The following is a 20,636-nucleotide window of genomic DNA, read 5'->3' on the forward strand; positions in this document are numbered from 1 at the left end:
TTTTTTGATTGTTAGAGATCAGACGGACCAAACAAATGGCTGTTCTTTAATAACTTCACTTATTAATAGAGTGAGAATAATCTTTTGTGTCTATGGTGCTACAGAAAGTTCTTCATCTTGGGATTCAGATGGAATGTGACGTTTTATGTCTTATTCTATAAATATGGCCTTTATTGAGTGTGACATTACATATTTTAGTCGTAAAATTTGTTGGTCAGTTTCATTGTAATATTATAAGCGATTGAGAACGAAGTAGTATTTACAGATGAATTTTAGACAACTAAGAAGGAATGTGGAAATAGGGAAAGTAATGCGTAGCAAAAAAATACTCTTCATTTAACTGTACAAAAAGTATTTATTAATTAATAATACTGTATAACAAATAACAGTTAGGAATAAAAAAGGCGGTAAAAAAGAACAACGGAATACAACGTTAATTACATATTGGTGAAATGAGTGGATGGTGAATTGAAAATGACATGAAGTGAGATGAGATGTAGTGAGGTAATGAGGTAGTGCGGATCCCGATGTGTCTCTTCCAGAAACTCCGCCTGCCGTCAGCCTGGAACACAGAAGAAGAACTGTCAGCGTAGGTACTACATCTCTCATTACGAGTTCTACATCAAATTTACAAGTAATTTAACGGATTTGAAATGATGTATTATGATCGGAGTAAATTTTAAGGGAAAATACCCAGGCTTTCACGATGTAAGTAGCTGTCTGAATGTTACATTTCTGTGTATCTGACTGAGTGAAGACACGAAAATTTTCTTTTCAGCAATTATTTCTTAAGACAAGTAGACCCATGTGTCGAAATGCTTCCTGTGTTTAACGTCAAACATTTACATCGATGAAACCTCTATAATAGTTGAGACCATATTTAGCACTTATTTGTACTGATGAGTCCAGTTTCAAATTGTTTTACGTGCACCTCAGAAGATAATGAATCTCGAGATAATAGCAGCTTTGTACAATGGTGAAAAAGCATAAAAACCCTTTACTGCTTCCGATCATTTTCGCCAAATGGTTTCGAACGGTCCTTAGTGGTTCCAACCTGTACGCAAGAGCAAAATCTGCGGTCGCACTGGGCTCCAAACGGGTGCGATCATGTTTGATGGGGATGTAGCCACACGAGTCCTTAGGGAAGGGTTGAAATGCACAAGGGTGTCAGCAGTGTCAATGGTTGCGAAGGAAGTCTTACTGTTGCTCGTCGCACTGCGGACTTCGTTTTCGAACGCGAAATGTGTGAGAATCAACGACCAAGGGAAAGGAGTGTTTTTATTGACACTACTTACGTCATTCCCTGCTGCCTTTTGGAGCCAATGGTTCAAATGTCTCTGAGCACTATTGGACTTAACTGCTGAGGTCATTAGTCCGCTAGACTTAGAACTACGTAAACCTAACTAATCTGTTACACACATCCATGCCCGAGGCAGGATTCGAACCTGCGACCGTAGCGGTAGCGCGGTTCCAGACTGCAGCGCCTAGAACCGCTCGGCCAAGTGTCGACTCTTTGCTGTTTGAAACGTCGTCGGGACCGACGGTGACGTCGCTGAATGCCGCGATTTCGCGCCGTTACAGACGGTAGAGCACTTGCCCACGAAATGCAAAGGTCCCGAGTTCGAGTCTCGGTCCGGCAAACAGTTTTAATCTGCCAGGAAGTTTCATATCAGCGCACACTCCGCTGCAGAGTGAAAATCTCATTCTGGGAACGTCCCCCAGGCTGTGGCTAAGCCATTTCTCCGCAATATCCTTTCTTTCAGGAGTGCTAGTTCTGCCAGGTTCGTTCGCAGCTCGTGTTCGTGCGGTAGCGTTCTCGCTTCTCGCGCCCGGGTTTCCGGGTTCGATTCCCGGCGGGGTCAGGGATTTTCTCTGTCTCGTGATGACTGGGCGTTGTGTGCTGTCCTTATGTTAGTTAGGTTTAAGTAGCTCTAAGTTCTAGGGGACTGATGACCATAGATGTTAAGTCCGATAGTGCTCAGAGCCATTTGAACCATTTTTTTTTTTATCTGCAAGGTTCGCAGTAGAGCTTCTATAAAGTTTGGAAGGTAGGAGGCGAGATACTGGCAGAAGTAAAGCTGTGAGGACGGGGCGTGAGTCGTGCTTGGGTAGCTCAGACGGTAGAGCGCTTGCCCGCGAAAGGCAAAAGTCCTGAGTTCGAGCCTCGGTCCGGCAAACAGTTTCAATCTGCCAGGAAGTATCATATCAGCGCACACTCCGCTGCAGAGTGAAAATCTCATTCTGATTACAGAGAAATGTTGCACGCACTTGTGAGCCAGATTTCAGACTTCAGCTTCGTGACGGGTAAGAATTGTGGGTTTTGGAAGATGTGATCCTTTAATCCCGTTGCGCAGTGTACTTAGCTACACACAACTGATGTCAGAAATAGGACGAGTGAGTGAGGAAGAAGGGCGACTTGCCTCGCTTAAGCGCCTAGTCCCACGGGTGCCAGCCATGGTGCTCCTCCTTGATGTAGACAGGCACGTGGACCTTCTTCACGTGGTGGTGGTGTACTGTGTGCACGTGGTACGGCACGTGGATTATGAAGTGCTCGCTGCAAAACAAGAAGGTAGCGTCAGTCAAGTGGATCTGCTTTTGTCTGCTCGACAACGGAACATCGGCATTAAATCGTTTAGAAGAACTACATAGTATATGTTAACGAAGTAGTCTGTACTCACTGTTTACCACCTCCCAGGTTTCCTGGCTCCGGGATGGGGTTAGCTGCCACCAGGGCTAGGACAGCCACCACGAGAAGAAGCTGGAAACAGAAAAGCAAGCATTAAGTATTGGCAAAGAACACATGGAGCGCAACAGAATCATATAGGAAAACAAGGGCGTCCGGAAGTGGCACTGTAAAAACGGTCTGTAACCGTATTGGTTTTTCAGTGGTACACGTAAAGCACTGTTTATAACTTGCTATACTGCACTTCGTGTAGTTGTGTATATAAGGACAACGAAAGAAAGTGTCAGTCTGTCTCATAATAAACAGAAGCAAAACTGTGATTTATTCGAATTCAACGAATTAAGGACGTGGAAGATCGATTTCAGCTTAAAGAACATAAATTTTCTGAAGTCTGAGCTCTAGCCTGAAAATTGTGGAAGAAGGCTGTAAACATAAGATAGTGCCATGTTAATGATTAACCACGAAAAACTGTGCAGACCAGCTTTGACAGGGAGTTACACACATCGACACTGTTTCATCCGTCGACCCAAGCCAACAGAGTTATTGAGTGCGTACGAAGAGGCTAAAGAACTCAGGTCGTGTGGCTATGTGATATTCTTGCAGTTACGTACTTAATAATAATGATCTCAGTGTCGCTATTTTCCTACGGATTATACCGTTCGGCTGCTGCTTCGTCTTCTGCCTATGATGTCTGAAATGCAGCATCGGGCAAGCGCTTTACTCTGCACACCGCTATTCCTCTCGTTATTTCAGCTTTAGAAGTGGAGGCGACCACGCTTCTTCCTCAAATAACTCTTCTCACACAGCTCATTGGATCCTTTTCCGTCCCTCCCACCGGATTACCTTCCTCAACCGTACCTCGGATTCGATCCCGTATCTCGACAGCTTAACTAAAGAGGCGAGTCCATTTAGGCCAGTCCATTTTGAAAATGTGTTTAAAATGGCTCTGAGCACTATGCGACCTAACTTCTGAGGTCATCAGCCCCGAGAACTTAGAACTATTTAAACCTAACTAACCTGAGGACATCACATACATCCATGCCCGAAGCAAGATTCGAACCTGCGATCGTAGCGGTTCCAGACGGCAGCGCCTAGAACCGCTTGGCCACTCTGGCCGGCACAAAATGTGTATTGCACATTATTATTATTATGCAGTATTTTTAGACTCCTTAAGACCTTTTTTGTGGTTGATAAGTAGGACAGAAGATGCAACTCTTGTAATTATTTACTGTTTTACTTGACTTGGGAGGACGATGCGACACGGCTCCAGGAACACTCATGAAATGTTTCCTGTGCCACGCGCGTCTTTAGGCGGCCGGTAATGTGAAAGTAAAAGGTAGAGACAGCAGTGAAACGTTGACCGCGCCCACCCAAACATCTGTTGCACTCAGGTGAACGCACGGCTACAGGAGTAGGAAGAGAAACCGGAGGTGGATGGGATGAAGCGGAACGAGTGATGTGGAACAAGGCCACTCTATGAACAACCCGTCCCGTCACTTTCTCAGAGCCGGTTGGACCACTCCTTGAACACGCAGGAAGTAATGAGTGTGGTGGACAGCCCGGTGCAGCGCCAAAGGTATACACCTGACTGGTAGCTGGAGAGGGACAGCGCCAGGTATCACCTTTTAGGCCTGGAAGGCTGTTTTGCCCACTTAATGTATACAGGATCTGGCAGCAGGGAGCAGCACACTACGATGGTTTGGCAAGTAGCGCCAATGGTACTCCATTGCGTGCAATCAGTCAGCGTTGCAGATCAGGTTGTATTGAGTTTACTTTGTCTCTGTGACTGCTAGTTGTTGTATCACATCACGTTTCGTCATTCACCATTTGTAAACTGGTTTGAAATAATAGTAAATAATAGCGACTGAGAAGATAAGTGTTGAGTATTTATACAAATTTTTAAACAAAACTTGCCTTTTATCTTGTTACCGCAACTCGTTTCCCTTCACAACTTATGTCCCGTATTGTGACCTACACATGTTTCAGGTCGTAAGGGTTGCATGAACGCAACGAGGAAAAGGCACTAGGAAACAGAATCTCGATTTCGACTACAGCAGAATGGTAAAAAGTACCAAGAACTAATAACAGAGTGGGTATGGGACCTCAAAGTTTTCGATGAAAGGCATGGGAAAAAAATAGAAGAAGCGCACGAAATTTTGGATGTGCGGCTAATGTCATTATCGCGGAAATAACTTCTTAAGATTTCTCTAGGATCTTATCAAAAAACTGACATTATCGTACAGATTTAACAGGGGAAATAAGATGACTGGAAATGGTTTGTATTTAGCGTTTACGAAAACACGCGTCAAGTTAACCAGAGGCCACTACGTTAAGTCGGTCTACAAGCTCGGGTAGACGTCAGGTATGTAGATGTCTCATTCAAGACTACGAATAAAAACAGGAGGGGAAACATCTCTGTACACTGCATGAGAATCTAGCATGCATTGTGTGTCGTGGGTGTTCTTCGGATAACTGAATTCCGCATCAAGTGTAGGAGTGCTGGGCTTATTAACTTTAAGCAGATGTCGACGATTTATGTTTCTGTTAAAGATCTCGTTATAAATTTAAGAACTAATACACGTAAAACTTGAGGGAAACAGTAAAACAATTTAAACATTAACTGGCGAAAATTTAAACTGTTTCGTATCTGAAAAAATGGTGATTGTATGGTGGGCCACACCAACCGATCAGAAAAAAATTCGTCACGAAACTAGAGATAAATTTGAAATGCTAGGAATCACTCTTTTCTTAATTAATATATTTCTCTCTGAATACAGACAAAAGCTATTGTATTAAAAAGCTACATCGTCACGTTGTAATGCATTTTTACCATTACTTGTGCTTTATGGAGTATTTTACTAAGGTGGTAAAATATACGCCACACTCTCCTACAGTTTTGTTCCCTCCTTGGGTACAAGTTGTACAAAACACTATGTAAGAAGGAGCTTAAGTAAAAATCGTGCTCACCGATTTCCGAAAATGTTTCTACACAGCCCCTTGCAGCAAGAGTAAGTGATGTATTAATACTTTGCTGAAGCACCATTATGCTATACTTTGCTTCAAGGAAGAATGAAATGGAATGATCGTGTGACCGTATTGCTCGGAAGGTAGCGTTTGGGGCTGTTCTGCCGCCGGCTTGAAATTTTTCTATTTGAGTCCACTTCGGCGATTTGAGTGTCTTTGTGATGAAGATAAGATGAATGATCAGGACAAAACAAACTTTCAGTCCTTGGGCGAAGAAAATCTTCGAGGCAGACGAGAACTGAAACCGGGTCAGTGCAATCTAGGTACAACGACACTAAACACTAGAACGCGTTCTGTGGACTCTTGCAAAGGATACAACGGAGTAAACTAAGGGTAAATTTAAACGCGAAACAGGAAATATGACATTTGTTGGTTCAAATGGCTCTGAGCACTATGGGACTTAACATCTGAGGTCATCAGTCCCCTAGAACTTAGAACTACTTAAACCTAACTAAGGACATCACACATATCCATGCCCGAGGTAGGATTCGAACATGGGACCGCAGCGGTCGCGCGGTTCCGGACTGAAGCGCCTAGAACCGCTTGGCCTCCAAGGCCGGCTGACATTTGTTCATATTATTCTTATTGATATACCAGGACATGATGAGAGCGTCAGTTTGAAATGCTACTAAAAAGACATTGCTCGCTATGACACGTTTACTTCTAATCACCAGGTAGCAGACGTTCCAAAATACATCACGAAAAACATTACTTCCTCTCACATAATTGCAAGGCAGGTAAATTTGAAAACAATCAGTGCTATTTAAAGTAATGTACTTAAAGTAAATCTCTCCCTACTCAGTGATCTTATGCATTTAACACTGGCTTTAAGAACACGACATCTCACAAACAAATTATTAATATAACTACATGAGCTTGTTTAATCTTGAAAATTTGTGAGTCTTTTATCACGTAGTGACTGTTGTGCAGCTACCGTGCATGAACAGTAAAAATTAGGATATGAACCTATCACATATTATCTGCTGGGAATTAAAATTACAAGAAAATTAACTATAAATGTTCTTAGATCACGCTCTCACTAGTATGATTTGGCATGGTGCGGGAATACTAATGATTACGTATCACTGGGCGACTAAGGATTCGAGGCTACACAAAAGAAAAAGTGAGGGTTGTTCGGAAAGTAAGGGACGATCGGTCACGAAATGGAAACCACAGTGAAAATCAAAAGTGTTTTCTTTGCACGTTTAGCTACACCTTCCAGGCACTTTTCTACAGAGCCGCCGCTCCGACTTAGACATTTGTTGGAGCGTAATACCAAATTTCCAACACCATCGTCATAGAATGCAGCAGGCTGTGTTTTCCGATAATTCTCTACGGTGGTCTACAGAGCGTAGCCTGCACCCGAGTGTTGTCTTCGTATCCAGCGTTTCATGTGAACAGATATGATACTCAGGACGAGCCAGTTAGGGATGTGTTGTGGGTGATCGAACACTTCCCATCGAAAAGGGTGCAGGAGCGTGTTCACTGCCCCTGCAGAGTGCGGCAGAGAATTGCCACGAAGAAGGAAGCGCGTGGCAGTTGTGTTAGGTGGGCTGAATTCATTAAGGTGAAGCCTCTCAGCGGGCCCTCCGACTTGGCTTAAGACATTGTTGCTCTAGGCACCTTTGTTCGCTCGCACTGCGTCTTGATGCGATCGACGGGCATACTAGAGACACTGCCCAAAACGTGTGTGAAAAGCCTCATCGGATTTTTCACAGTGGTTTCCATTTCGTGACCGACCATTCCTCACTTTCCGAACAGAACTCGTAAAATAAAATTAGTTTTTAACATCACGTCTAAATCGAGATTATTAGAGATGAAGTAAAAGCTGAGATAAGGCAATAATAAGTGAGGAAATAAGCCGCACACTTTCCGAATGAACCATATCGACATCCGACTTAATCTGTCTGGCGAAACCATGAGATATCTAAATGTGGGTAGCAGGGCCGAGATATGAACCCTGCTTCTTCCGAATACGAACCCTATTTGCTATCTGTTGTAACACTTAGCTTTGTCGAGGTCATTGCTTCACTTTCATCTGTGAAAACGCTGAGTGCACATGAAAAACTGAAGTCGCAACGTCATTTGTTTTTCTCATCTATCTGCTCTTCTGATCACGCACTGTTTGATCTCTTTCTGGGCCGAAGGATACAAGGTCACGTCACTTCCGGTAGGAGTGCTCGTAGTAAAGCATTGCACCGTCCACGCGTACCTCTAACTTAAAGGTACCTCTTGCGTACCTCTTGGTATTATACAATAGAACATACAACAGCATCTGCCGCGTTTGATAAGTTAAAAAAGAAATGAATCCTCCTGTCCTTGGCCTTACGTGCTGCAAAGTGGCTGGCAAACAGTTTGCGCAGCGCCGCCACCGTTCGACGAACGTGAGGAGAAAGCTAAAAACTGCACCGTCTTCATGTAGAAGAGCGTCAAGAATCTCCTAGAGCCAATGATGACTTCACACTTCTCTCGAGCCCGAATTCGTTTCAGCGAGGCAACGAATGTAATACTCGTAGGGATCCTGCTCACCTTCTCATGCGTAATTTGTTACCTCATATGTCTCCTACCATTAGAATAATACACTCGGTGGCTGAAGTAATAATTTGTTGATATTAGATGTTCTGTGCTAGCACTAGCTACAGTTTTTAGGAATATGGACGATGCTATATGGCCTCTGACATCATGGTAGGAGCTTAGTTGGCAATTGACAACTAGATAATCATTCCGACATCAGACTCAGTATATCACTGGTCTCCGTTCTTTATTAAATTTACGAACATATTAATCTAAAACAACTGAAAACCTAAAATCTTATTAATTCGAAAAAGCTTACAAGATACTATGTATAGATTTACATATCGGTTATCATTTTCGTCTTTCTCTCTCCATCCCCCTCTCCCCCCATTCCCTCTCCTCTCCTCTCCTCTCCTCTCCTCTCCTCTCCTCTCCTCTCCTCTCCTCTCCTCTCCTCTCCTCTCTCTTTGCCCGCGAAAGGCAAAGGTCTCGATTTCGAGTCTCGGTCGGGCTCACAGTTTTAATCTGCCAGGAAGTTTCATATCAGCGCACACTCCGCTGCAGAGTGAAAATCTCATTCTGGAAGGTAATATTATACCAAGCAGTAAAATCAGGACAGATATACGGAAAATAATACAACCTATATGCCCCATTTAGCCTTGTAGTTTACTTTTGGAGCTGACTGTAAGAAAACACAAAAATAGTCGCAGCTTGTTTTAACTGATATGCGAGCATGTAAACCGAACACGGCCGTATTTATTCCGATACCTAGTCTGATGGTCTAGTCGACATTTACAACTGTTACAAATGTATCTGTTGTAGCTTCTTTCGGCCTGTTCATTGTCCTTTTGAAGGCGAGGAAAAATGACGGTGTTGCTTACTGTCTGTAATGTAGTAACGTATTACATCACACATGCGCAACAGATTGTAACCAAACAGACTGTTCAAATCAAATGGCTCTGAGCACTACGGAACTTAACATCTGAGGCCATCAGTCCTGTAGACTTAGAACTACTTAAACCTAACTAATCTAGGACATCACACACATCCATTCTCGAGGCAGGATTCGAACCTGCGACCGTAGCAGCAGCGCGGTTCCAGACTGAAGCACCTAGAACCACTAGGTCACAACGGCCGACTCCAAACAGAGTGTGCTGAGACACCAATGACTACGGTCAAATGATCCAGCATCTCATTCAGATCGTCCATCACGTATGCGAATCGAAATGGGAAACATGAGAAGCTCTGACAGTGTCTACCGCAATGTCTTTCAATGCTCTTAAGATAACAAGTTCTACAGGAGTAGCTCTCTCCTGCCTGGCAGCATCATTAACACAAACATAGTGCCTTCCTACATAAGGGTAGAACACGTTTACTTTTCCAACGCAGTTTGTTAGATAAGAGACCCAATATTTCTCTTTGAAGAAATATACTCTGCCATGACTCAGAGTAATAGCAGGAAGATACAGGGAGCTGATATGACTGTCCTTCTTCGGGCGGCCTTTAATTTCTCTCCCCGTCTGACCAAACGATCGACCATCTCTTGACCTCTGCTTCGACGGGCCGTTGAACCCCAACCTTCCTTCCTTCCAAATGCGTCTACAATCAGTGAAGAACATTTCATTAATACCGACGGTTGAAGTGGAGAAGCTAAAGACACCAACGAAAGAGCACTGACATTCAGTTCTCTAGTTCATCACTTGTTGGTATACATCGGGCTACAAAACGAAATTGATATTTAGTGCCTTCAGCCACACAATTTTAATGTAGCTGTAGTCGAAGATGGAGCCACAGAATTTAAATTCAGCACGCGAAGGAGCGCTACGGCTCAGTTAAGATGCAGTAGACGACAGACTGTAAGCTTAAGGATTTTATGACTCGCGGCCCTAGAGTGATTTTCCTTTTGAAGTGCTTTGTGTGCTTGAGAAAGTTCCTAGCTGTGCCGCTTCCAAATTCGATGCTATGCTGTCCGTACGCCAGTAATCTGATTGGTAAAGATGTTCGCTTGTCGAAGGAAGACAGGAATGTATCACCTCCACAGTAAAACTATCCTTGTAGATCATTGGAGTATTGGAATGAACTCCCCGATTCATTACTGCTTTACTCCGTAAAGAACGTAACACTGGCGTAGGGGTCTTAGCCTGTCTTCACGTAATACGCTAACACTGATGCAGTTACAGTACTCGTACAGATAAAAGGTGTACATCTTCTCCAGGTATCGGAAGCCAATTATGCAAATGCTTTGCATTACTGGGATGGAAAGGATTAATCCAAGTTGGATACCACGCGACTCCGGGATTTTTCGACGCCACCGAAGTAAATCTAAGATACCGTCCTTTACAATGTTTCCTTTTATCTTCCTCGTGTGAATTGCTTTCTGTAAATACTATCAATTTACCAACAAAATCAACCAATAAACATACACATTTACCGCCTCCGGCTGTAATCAGAAACTATTCTCAGATCACGAAACCACACTAGCATGTTATTGCATATTGAGGGACATGCGACGTCCCCACTGTATTCAGTATAATGTAACGCGATGTAAGTTATACGATCCGAAGTTAGTTGCTAGTGACAATCGAACATGTAATTGTTGGCAGTTTTGTATGATTTTCTCGTGAATAGTATTTTGAAGCGAACCAGGTAAAGGTATACTTCTCCGTCGCAACGTAATACCTTGCTGTACCAGCTTCTCCGCAATTACTGCTTTATTAAACGAAATTACAAAGTATCCCTTGAGCTTGAAGAAGCAGTGCCTTAACACTACCCTCTAAGGTTTGAACTCCCCGTCCCGTCATCCTGACTAAGAATTTCTAGAGTTTTCCTCAACCGCTTGTGACGAGCGCTGGTATTGCTTTTTCACATGGCCGGTGTCTCGACGGTAAAGTGCCACAACGCCGACCCAGAGATCTCAGATTCGATTCCATTGCAGTCCTAGGGTTTTATCTGTTACTTATCACTTGTTTGACTTTCTTGTTAATGTAGAAAATGCCGAGTTGCACAGTGTTACAGAGCCCACGTTAAGCTGTAGATCCCTCTAAATTGAGTGTGCAAGTAGTTCACAGGTAGGAGGAAGGTAAGGGCACTACACAACCAATATGACCATACTCACTAAAGCATTGTCATGTTAAAACAAACTTTCGGGTTCATGAAATCTTTACCTATCACCTGTCCCCACTCTTATTCATCTGAGTAAGTGCTTCATTTCCGATACCAGTGCTGACGACGGGAAGGTAAGCGCCAAGATTCCTCACAAAATATGAGTACCACAAAATATGACGTCCCACCAGTATCACTAGAGCGCGTGGGATTAGCCGAGCGGTCTCCGGCGCTGCAGTCATGGACTGTACGGCTGGTCCCGTCGGAGGTTCAAGTCCTCTCTCGGGCATGGTTGGGTGCGTGTGTCCTTAAGATAATTTAGGTTAAGGAGCGTGTAAGCTTAGGGACTGATGACCTTAGCAGTTAAGTCCCATAAGATTTCACACACATTTGAACATTTTGAAGCATCGCTAGAAATGACGCAACAGTTACAATTCTGAAGCCGAGGCGTGACGTTAAAATTCCGGTTTTAGGTCTCAACCAGTAAACCCTCAATCGCCGACTCTACAAGTAATCGAAGTCTGGTGTGTACAGTAGCTATCTGCAAATGAGTTAACGTTTCAAATATATGACGTAAACTATGTAAGCGAGAAAAAGATTAAAAAATACTTGAAATCATGTTTAATATTAGTTGGAAGTCACTATGCGCTCTCATCAGGCACTAGATGAGTACAGTTAGGCTAATTGGCGCTCTGTTTTAAGCAAAGGCTAGTCTTCCACGTATTTCAATTTCGTGAGGTCATACCTCCTGAACTATGCGTTGCACAGTGATACAATTTTGCAGGTACATTCAGTAGTGCAGGAAAAAAGTGTTAGGAATAGAGTTCTTCGTAAATAAGTAACAAATTAAAACGTGATACCTAATGCTGAAGTTTTACTGGACGAACAGCAAAATTTGGAGTGAGCGACTTTTTTCTCTTCGTCATTTTGCGAGGGCTTTAGCGAGAAGTTTGGTAATAGTTTGAAATTACGTGTAAGATTTGATGGAAGCCACTTAAGTGTTCTCGTTCTCAAATACTTGATGAAGATAGTCTGGGTAATTTTCATGCCACGAGTTGTGCTACCTGAAGACATATACACAGTTTCTGTCTTACCATGTTAAGTATTTCACATAAGATTATAGCTCTGGATGGGTAGTTTATGGCAGTAATTTAAATTTTTACGTTTCGTTCGTAATTATGTGAAATACTGAAAACCAAAGATTTGTTGCCCCTGTAACTGGAATTGTGCAACACGTTAGGCGTTTATGAATGTATTGGCAATCCCGAATACAACAAAAGATGAATGCCACTGTCAACAATGCCAACGTTGATATCTGACCTTTCCCTGTCCAAATTGGCTAGTGCATCATCTATAATGAGATTGAGGTTTAGGTTTCCTCCCATTCTTAGCCCTACTCCTATATCACGAGGGGCGTAGCAGGTGTTTAACGTTAGCGACTCCCGACAAATGCGGCGGTTGTAGTTACTTACGATGCACTTGAGGAGGGCCATTCCTGCGGCTGGTTTCGGTGCTCGCGGCTGCAAAGTGTTGCTGCTGCTGAGAGTTGCGCTGCGACTGCTGTGGTGCCGACCTGGGGTGGCGGGCAGCTTATAAAGCGCGCAGCCCCTCCAAGCTGGCCGACGGGTTTCACTTTCCACGAACGCGCCGCCGTCCGCCGCCGGGGCGCATCCCACAGGCTGGAGCAGCCAGGGGTGGTGGGAGCGAGTGCTTCCACCGGCTTTTCCTTCCGGAGCAGGAAGTAATTGCCGGAGGGACTCGCCGCCGGCCCGTGGACAGCTATTGCCTCAGCGGCGCTCCCGAATATCGTCCCCGCGCAACGGCGCTGCGTGACAGCGCGCACGTGGACGTTTGGCGTGCATCCAGGAGCGAGCATCGCGTGCTCGATTCACGTTCCACTTGCCGCTACGTCGAAGACACGATGTCTCTATCGTCGTTGTCTGCGAGGTGTGGCATCACCAATAAAGGGCCGAGCAGCTAAGACAGCCCACCGTAAATGAGTCCGTAACAAAGTTACGTAACAAAATCACTAAATTAAATTGAACTAAGCGACAAATTTTGTGACGTACGGATGCAGTTTCTTAGCTTTTATTGCTGCCGATTATGACAGCGACTTTGTTGATTTCAACGGCATGGATTACACTGTATCGACATAAGCCATGCGATGCTTCCTATTATCGTCGGCATAGCGCAGAAGGTCGTGGCGTGGACTCAACAAGTCGTCGGAACTTTACTGCAGAAATACTGCGCCATGCTGCCGCTATAGCAGACCGTAGCTGCCAAACTGTTGCCGCTGCAGGACTTTGTGGACCAACTGAAATCTCGATTATGTCCCGCAAATGTTCGATGGGATTCATGCCGGGCGATCTGGGTGGCCAAATCAATTGCTCTAATTGTTCAGAATGTTCTTCAACCAAGTCACAAATAATTGGGGCCCTGTGACCTGGTACATTGTCACTGGGACACGAAGTCTATGAATGGCTCCAAGTGGTCTCCAAGTTGCCGAACATCTAGAGTGCTTGGTCCTTCCCATGTAAACACAGCTCTCACCGTTATGGATTCACCTCCAGCTTGCATAGGGCCAAGTTGACAACTTCGGTCCACGGTTTAACGGGGTGTGCTGCAATGTGTGTGAAATCTTATGGGACTTAACTGCTAAGGTCACCAGTCCCTAAGCTCACACACTACTTAACCTAAACTATCCTAAGGACAAACACACACTCCCAAGCCTGACGGAGGACTCGAACCTCCGCCGGGACCAGCCACACAGTCCATGACGGTGTGCTGCACACTAGAACCCTACCATCAGCTCTTACCGACTAAATCGGGACCCATCTGACCAGGCCATGGTTTTCCGGTCGTCTATGGTCCAACCAGTATGGTCACGAGCACGGGAGAGGCGCACCAGGCGATGTCGTGCTGTTAGCAAACGCACTCGCGTCGGTCGTCTGCTGCCATAACCATTAACGCAAAACTTGGCCTCACTATCCTCCCCGATACGTTCGCCGTACGCTTCACATTGACTTCTGCGCTTATTTCAGGAAGTATTCCTTTTCTGTTAGCACTGACAACACTACGCCAACGCCGCTGCTCTCGGTCTTTAAGTGAAGGCCATCAGCCACTGCGTTGTCCGTGTCGAGGAGTAATGCCTGAAATTTGATATTCTCGGTACATTCTTCACACTGTCAGTCCCGAAATACTGAATTCCCTAACGATTTCCGAGCTGGTATGTCCCATGCGTCTAACCCCAATTACCACTCCTCGTTCAATGTCTGTTAACTTCCGTCGTGCCGTTATAAACACGTCTGAAACCTTTTCACGTGAAACATCTGAGCACTGATGACAGCTACGCCTATGAACTGCCTTTTTATACATTGTGTAGGCGATACTGACGTCATCTGTATACGTGGTTATCACTATCCCATGGCTTTTGCCACCTCATTTAAAGGTTTTGTTTGTTATAAAATAACATTTGTGGCTGCCAGTCACGAACAAAATAGGTTTTGGTCCTACTGGAAAGAGCCTTATGCTGGTTCTCGTATTTAATGGCCCCTAAGATGGAGTTTTACTAGTAACTGTCCGAACCTCCTTTCCCCTAGAATTAAATTTCGGTATTAATGTAGTTCTTATAGTTCGACCTCGAGTCTACGGTTCATCAAAAAGGGCCCTAACAAAAATATACTCGATCATGCGGAACGGTTAAATACTTTAAGTCTTCGGGGGATAAATTCTATATTTGACTGCCTAAGCTCACGTAATTCCTTTAATACCAAAAGTTCCACCGCTTCAGAGATTATCAGTTTCAAAGAGTAAACAGCATCATCAAAGAATAATTGTCACTCTCTGTAACATATCTCACTCTTTCAAATTAAAGATAAATTGAACGGCAATGTAATAAATTCGAAATTAAATCACCAGCCAATACTCAAATGCTCTTGTCACGTAGAAAAATACCCACTGAGCGCTGAAAAAACAAATCTTGACTATCTTACGAAGAACACCTTAAATTCACTGCGCCTCATAAGATCTGCCTCTCCTTTTCTTAACTGAAAATCAATTAACATCAAATTCAGCCAGTTATTATGGCCTGGCGCAGCTCAAACGTACGACGAGTAATGGTATCCAATAGGAAAATGGCAGAAAAAGTGGGAAGCAACACCAGGTGCCATTAATATGTACATCTGCAGTCCTCGTTCAACATCTTGAAGGGACTATTCCGGCAGCCAGTGAGGGAACAGCTAGCAACCAACATAGATTGTTGGAACCAACGATGTCTACCGTCTTGGACTCCGACATCATTCGATCTACTGGCAGAGAAGATTGATATGTCCAGCCTTGTCCATGGAGTTTAAACGAAGCTCACAGTGTGCATCATTGTCCCCAATACTGCTCCGTGGTCCTCTTGGTGAGTCAAGCGAAAGGACTGAATCAGGGACTTCATTCTGGTTCTGTAACACCGACGGCTGCTACTTCGTGTAAATGGTTAACTGGAAGGTGACTTTCAAACAGAAACGAGGGAAGTTAGCCAATGTGGAACTCTGAAATCTACTGTACGTTCCGTGTGCCAAAAAATGCTGTTGGGCCGCCTCCCAGTTTATTAAAATTAGGAAAATTTAATACAAGAACTAAATTAATCACTGTGTTGGTAAGAATTACTAACGTGTTAACATTAACGGAAAGATGCAAGTGATTAGATGGAATAAGCGTATGCGAGTAATGTAAGTACACATGATAAATTATATAATTCAGAGCCAGCAGAAGCTTAAGCTTCGACGAAAAAGTGAGATAATCAGACAAAAACCTAGAAATATAAGGCCCGAAATAATGCAATCTTACAAAAGACAGAATTTAATCTTACAATAGAGGAGGGATTTGTTTGAGAAACAGTCATCACAGTTTTCTTCAAGTAAAACATATCAAAAATTCACAAACTAATTTTAAACTATGATTTGTCGTTGCCTGTTATTTCATTATTTATCTCACTTGTACTATTACTATACTCGTTGCTGAGGCATATTGTGCTGAAATAAAAAGCAAATCTTAGGCACACATTGGGAAGTTCACACAAACATACGTGATTCACATGCAGAATAACAGAGATAAAAAGAATTTTGGTCATTACAGTAAGTCAAATGCTCATAGGTTTATTCCTATTGCTAGGATTCAATTACTGTGATTGGGAATACTATGGAACACTTACCGACAAAGAAATTTATGTGCATCATCTTCTACATGAAACTAAGGTACACTGGTGTGAAACATCTGCATATGCCCTGAATATTCAACAACAAAGGAAAATTAATGAGACTCATGAAGACAATAAAATGTGACCTGGAATTAAGAATAAAACTTATACGAGATGGTACTGAAATTATAAACAGTGAAATTATCACCACATAGTATGAAGAAAGCTACACAATCTTAAAACTGGAACGAAGTGAAAGGCAGGAGAATGAAACACATACCCCCAAGAGAAGCCCGCAATTAAAAGAGAAGTCTGACGGTGCAACTTTAAGCCTGTACTGACGTAAATAGCTTCATACACCACGAGGTCTGGTTACACAAATCAAGGACCGGAAAAACTTGCTAAATACTGAAAATATACTCATGACTGAACTCTGGAAAGTATAAGAATTCGAATACCGAACTTGAAACTCATCTAGCAGACCAAACGCGTATGTCAGTTAGAATACACTGACACACTCACCAGCGCGAAGTCTTTCTTAAGACTACCATCTTCGCTCATCAGAGGTTCAGTACCCCATGTAGCTGGAAGAGACCAGAGGGATCCTTTCCGCCACCAACTTAACTGCTGTGGAATGACTATCGAAGTGGTAAACATCTCTGTAACTTGACTGAGAAAGCTACGTTGGCTACACTGCTGTACTGCTACCATATAAAAGGCAAATTCAGCATACTACAGTAACTCACACATTGATTCATGGGATAAAGATAGAAAGGAAATTTGGAAGCACAAAATGCAGGTAATATACATAGGATTGGGTGGTTACTTGGAAAATCGATGCTATAAGTAATTCTATAATACTGATTGGTGACAAACGCGAATAAAAAAATAAATCACAAATTACTGAGTGCGAACAACAAAACAATCAAGTTAAATAATATGAAACGAATCTAACAGAGACGTTTCATGTGGACTTGCAGCATAGCGTTGAGAACTGTGGCCCCCCCCTTAAACGGGTGAGGTGTGTACCACACATCGGACGCTGCTACGCACTTATTTGAATTTGTGTGAGGTCCACATAAAGACTTTTTTTATGTTAGGCGATGCTCCATCAAATACGTATAATGGTAATTGTAGGGGACGTGTATGTGTCAGTATAAGATCAAAATGAATGCCCCTGCGGGCGACAGTATTAAAATCCTAGTGATTAACTTCCGAAGCACCCGTAACCGAGAGCCTGATCTTGAACCGCTCCAAATAGTAGCCCACATATCATTAGGTACAGAAAGCTGGATAAAACCTGAAATGCACGGCAATGAGATTTTTGGCGAATATTTAACTGTATATCGAAAGTACAGGCTAATGGTAAATGGAGGTGGTTTATCTGTCGCAGAAGACAAGAAACTCAAATCCACCGAGATAGAAATTCAAGCGGCATGCAAGACTGCTTGGACAAGACTTAGTATCATAGACGGGCATAAAATTACAATCGCAGTCGACTTCCAGACTCATCTCCGGATGAAACCGCAAACTTTGGAGAAAACCTGAGTTGAGTAGAATCCTAGTAGCCCAGTCAGTCTGTCGTCATTGGAGGATCCTTTTACACCCAAGAATCGATCAGGAAAATTACAGTTTTATTAGTAGTGGGCGTGGCAAGACGGAAGTCTTCACTCGAAAGATTACTAAATGCCTTATATGAGAACTTCGTAGTACAGATTGCTTGGAAACACACTCATGATCTGATCTCTTTGAGGAAGCTCACGTAAAAACTGGTAGTTATAGCTATGGCGATTATCAAAGTACAGATGTCAGCTAAGATAAGTAGAAGGATTTATATCTTCAGCAAACTCGATAAAGGCCAGGAGTGTCGTTCTCCATAAAGGACTCGAACCATTTAGATTTGGAGAGGACCATGTTGAAGAAATGTGGCTCAAGTTTCGAATAATAGTTGAGCATCCACTTGGTAAACATGCACCTGGGAGAACAGTTCATGATGAAAGGAACTCTCTACCAGTCACTGCAAAGAAACTTCTAAAGAAACAGGGACTACTGCAGAATAAGTGTAAAGCAAATCATAGGTCACAGATAGAGAGATGCTGAATGAAAGGCGTTAGGCTGACAAGAGGGCAATGCATGAAGTCTTTAACGACTATCATAGTAAAATATTGTCGAAGAAACTCTCACAAAACCGAAAGAAGTTCCAGTCATTTGTAAAAGCTGATACTGGTACAAGAGTTAGTGTTCATTAATGGACGAGACAGAACTGAAACTGAGGGTAGCAAAGCTATATCACAGACACTGAACTCCATTTTCAACTCTTTTCTTACAAATGAATATGCCGCGATATGTTTCCAATTTAATTCTCCATTGAAAAGATGAGTGATACAGATGCCTGTGTCAGTGGCATTGAGAAGCAGATGAAATCACAGAAACTGAACAAAGCTCCAGGACATGGTAAATCCATATCAGATTCTGTGTAGAATTAGTGGCTGTTTTAACCTGTCTTTCAACCGCACTCTACCGTAAGTCCTTCGAACAAAATTCCGTGCCCCGTAGTTGGAAGAAATTGTAGGTCACACTCGTTTACCAGAAGGGTAGCAAAATTATTCCATAAAACTGCCGTCCAATATCCTTGGCATCTTGGAACATATTCTGAGCTCAAACGTAATGGGTTATCTTGAACAGAATAACCTCCTGCATGCAAGCCAGTAAGGATTCCGCAAAATGAGACCATGTGAAACCCATGAGACCATGTGGAGCCCAACCCACTTTTCTCACATGACACACTGAGAGCCATGAGTCGAGGTAGTCAGATAGATGCAGTATTTCTCGATTTTCGAAAGGCATTTGACTCAATACCACACCCACGTTTATTATCAAAAACATGACCGTATGTGGTAAGAAGCGAAATTTATAACTGTTTGATTAAGTTCCACACACGCTTTGAAGCAGAAATATTCTACAAAGGCTCTTCCCAGTTCCGCGTAAAATGTATACAACTGTATTAAAACAACAAAGTCGGTCTCATAATCCGCCAGCTTTACACCTTAAGAATTACTTTCGTACGTGAGACCATCTGCCACATTCTCCTACATAATTAATCAAAAACAGCATCCTGATGTCTTTCCTCGTTGTAAGTATGTTTGGGATGACCTGTCTTCGCACCCCCTCCTTGTGTAAACGTAATATCAGGCGAGCAGCCGTTTAAACCTCCAAATCAGAGTATAGTGTGTGGCATTTAAAACAGATCAATCGAGTGACATGAGCGCTTTCGCTATAGGCAAAAATAATTTTTAAAAACCCTGCTTAAGGTGGTGGGACCCACATAGTTCTATTAATAGTCGGCATATTGGTGAGTGAATGGAGGAGACACGATAGGTACTTTCACTGATACGGCTATTTCATATATCTGACGATAAATTATTAATTAAAGGCGTATTTACACTCATCCTCAGTAAAAACGAATTACCTTGAAGGACTATAGATACCACGCCCATATTCGCCGGACGTATTGATTAGTATGTTCATCAGAAATGTTTAATATTTCAGTCACCTCGGTGCACCATGTGTCCTGTTGCCTATGGATACAGGGTCCGCCATGCGCCCTGATAACTTGTTCTATGCGTGATGGCATCGAAACTGATATGGCGCGAATGGTATAGTCATCCATGCTGCATTCACTTGGCTCCAAAGTTCGTCTATGGTGGTTGGCATTGGGTCACAGCGCTGTTTCACCATTCCACAGACATTTTCGTTTGGCGACAAGCCTGATGATCTGGCGGGCTGGGGCAAAAGGTTGACCTCCTGTTATACCAAGAAAGTAAATGTTCATGCAGCAACATGTGGCCGTGCATTGTCTTGCTGAAAAATGACGTCTGGGGTGTCGTGCAGAAAGAGTATGGCTAAGGGTCTCAGGGTGTCATTCATGTAGGTCACACTGGTCACAGTGCCCTGGACACGCACCATATGTGGTTTGTAGCTGTAACCAAGAGCATCCCACACCATAAGGCCTTGAGCTGGCGATGAATGTCTTGTGCGAATGCAGTCAGTGTGATGCCGCTCTCCCTGTCTGAAGCGAACCAAAATGTGGCCATCATTTTTAAACAAACAGAACCTGGATCCGTCCGA

General features: G+C 43.3%; 1 long non-coding RNA gene across 1 annotated transcript; it reads right to left on the minus strand.

Moving 5' to 3' along the window:
• Positions 1 to 2,418: 2,418 nt before the first annotated feature.
• Positions 2,419 to 12,888, minus strand: LOC126267427 (uncharacterized). Its single transcript, XR_007549004.1, has 3 exons — positions 12,796 to 12,888; positions 2,679 to 2,758; positions 2,419 to 2,554 (listed from the first exon to the last, which is right to left on the minus strand). It is a non-coding gene; the product is annotated as an uncharacterized LOC126267427 (long non-coding RNA).
• Positions 12,889 to 20,636: the final 7,748 nt, after the last annotated feature.

This window comes from Schistocerca gregaria, chromosome 4 (genome assembly GCF_023897955.1).
Source record: "Schistocerca gregaria isolate iqSchGreg1 chromosome 4, iqSchGreg1.2, whole genome shotgun sequence".
Taxonomy (NCBI): domain Eukaryota; kingdom Metazoa; phylum Arthropoda; class Insecta; order Orthoptera; family Acrididae; genus Schistocerca; species Schistocerca gregaria.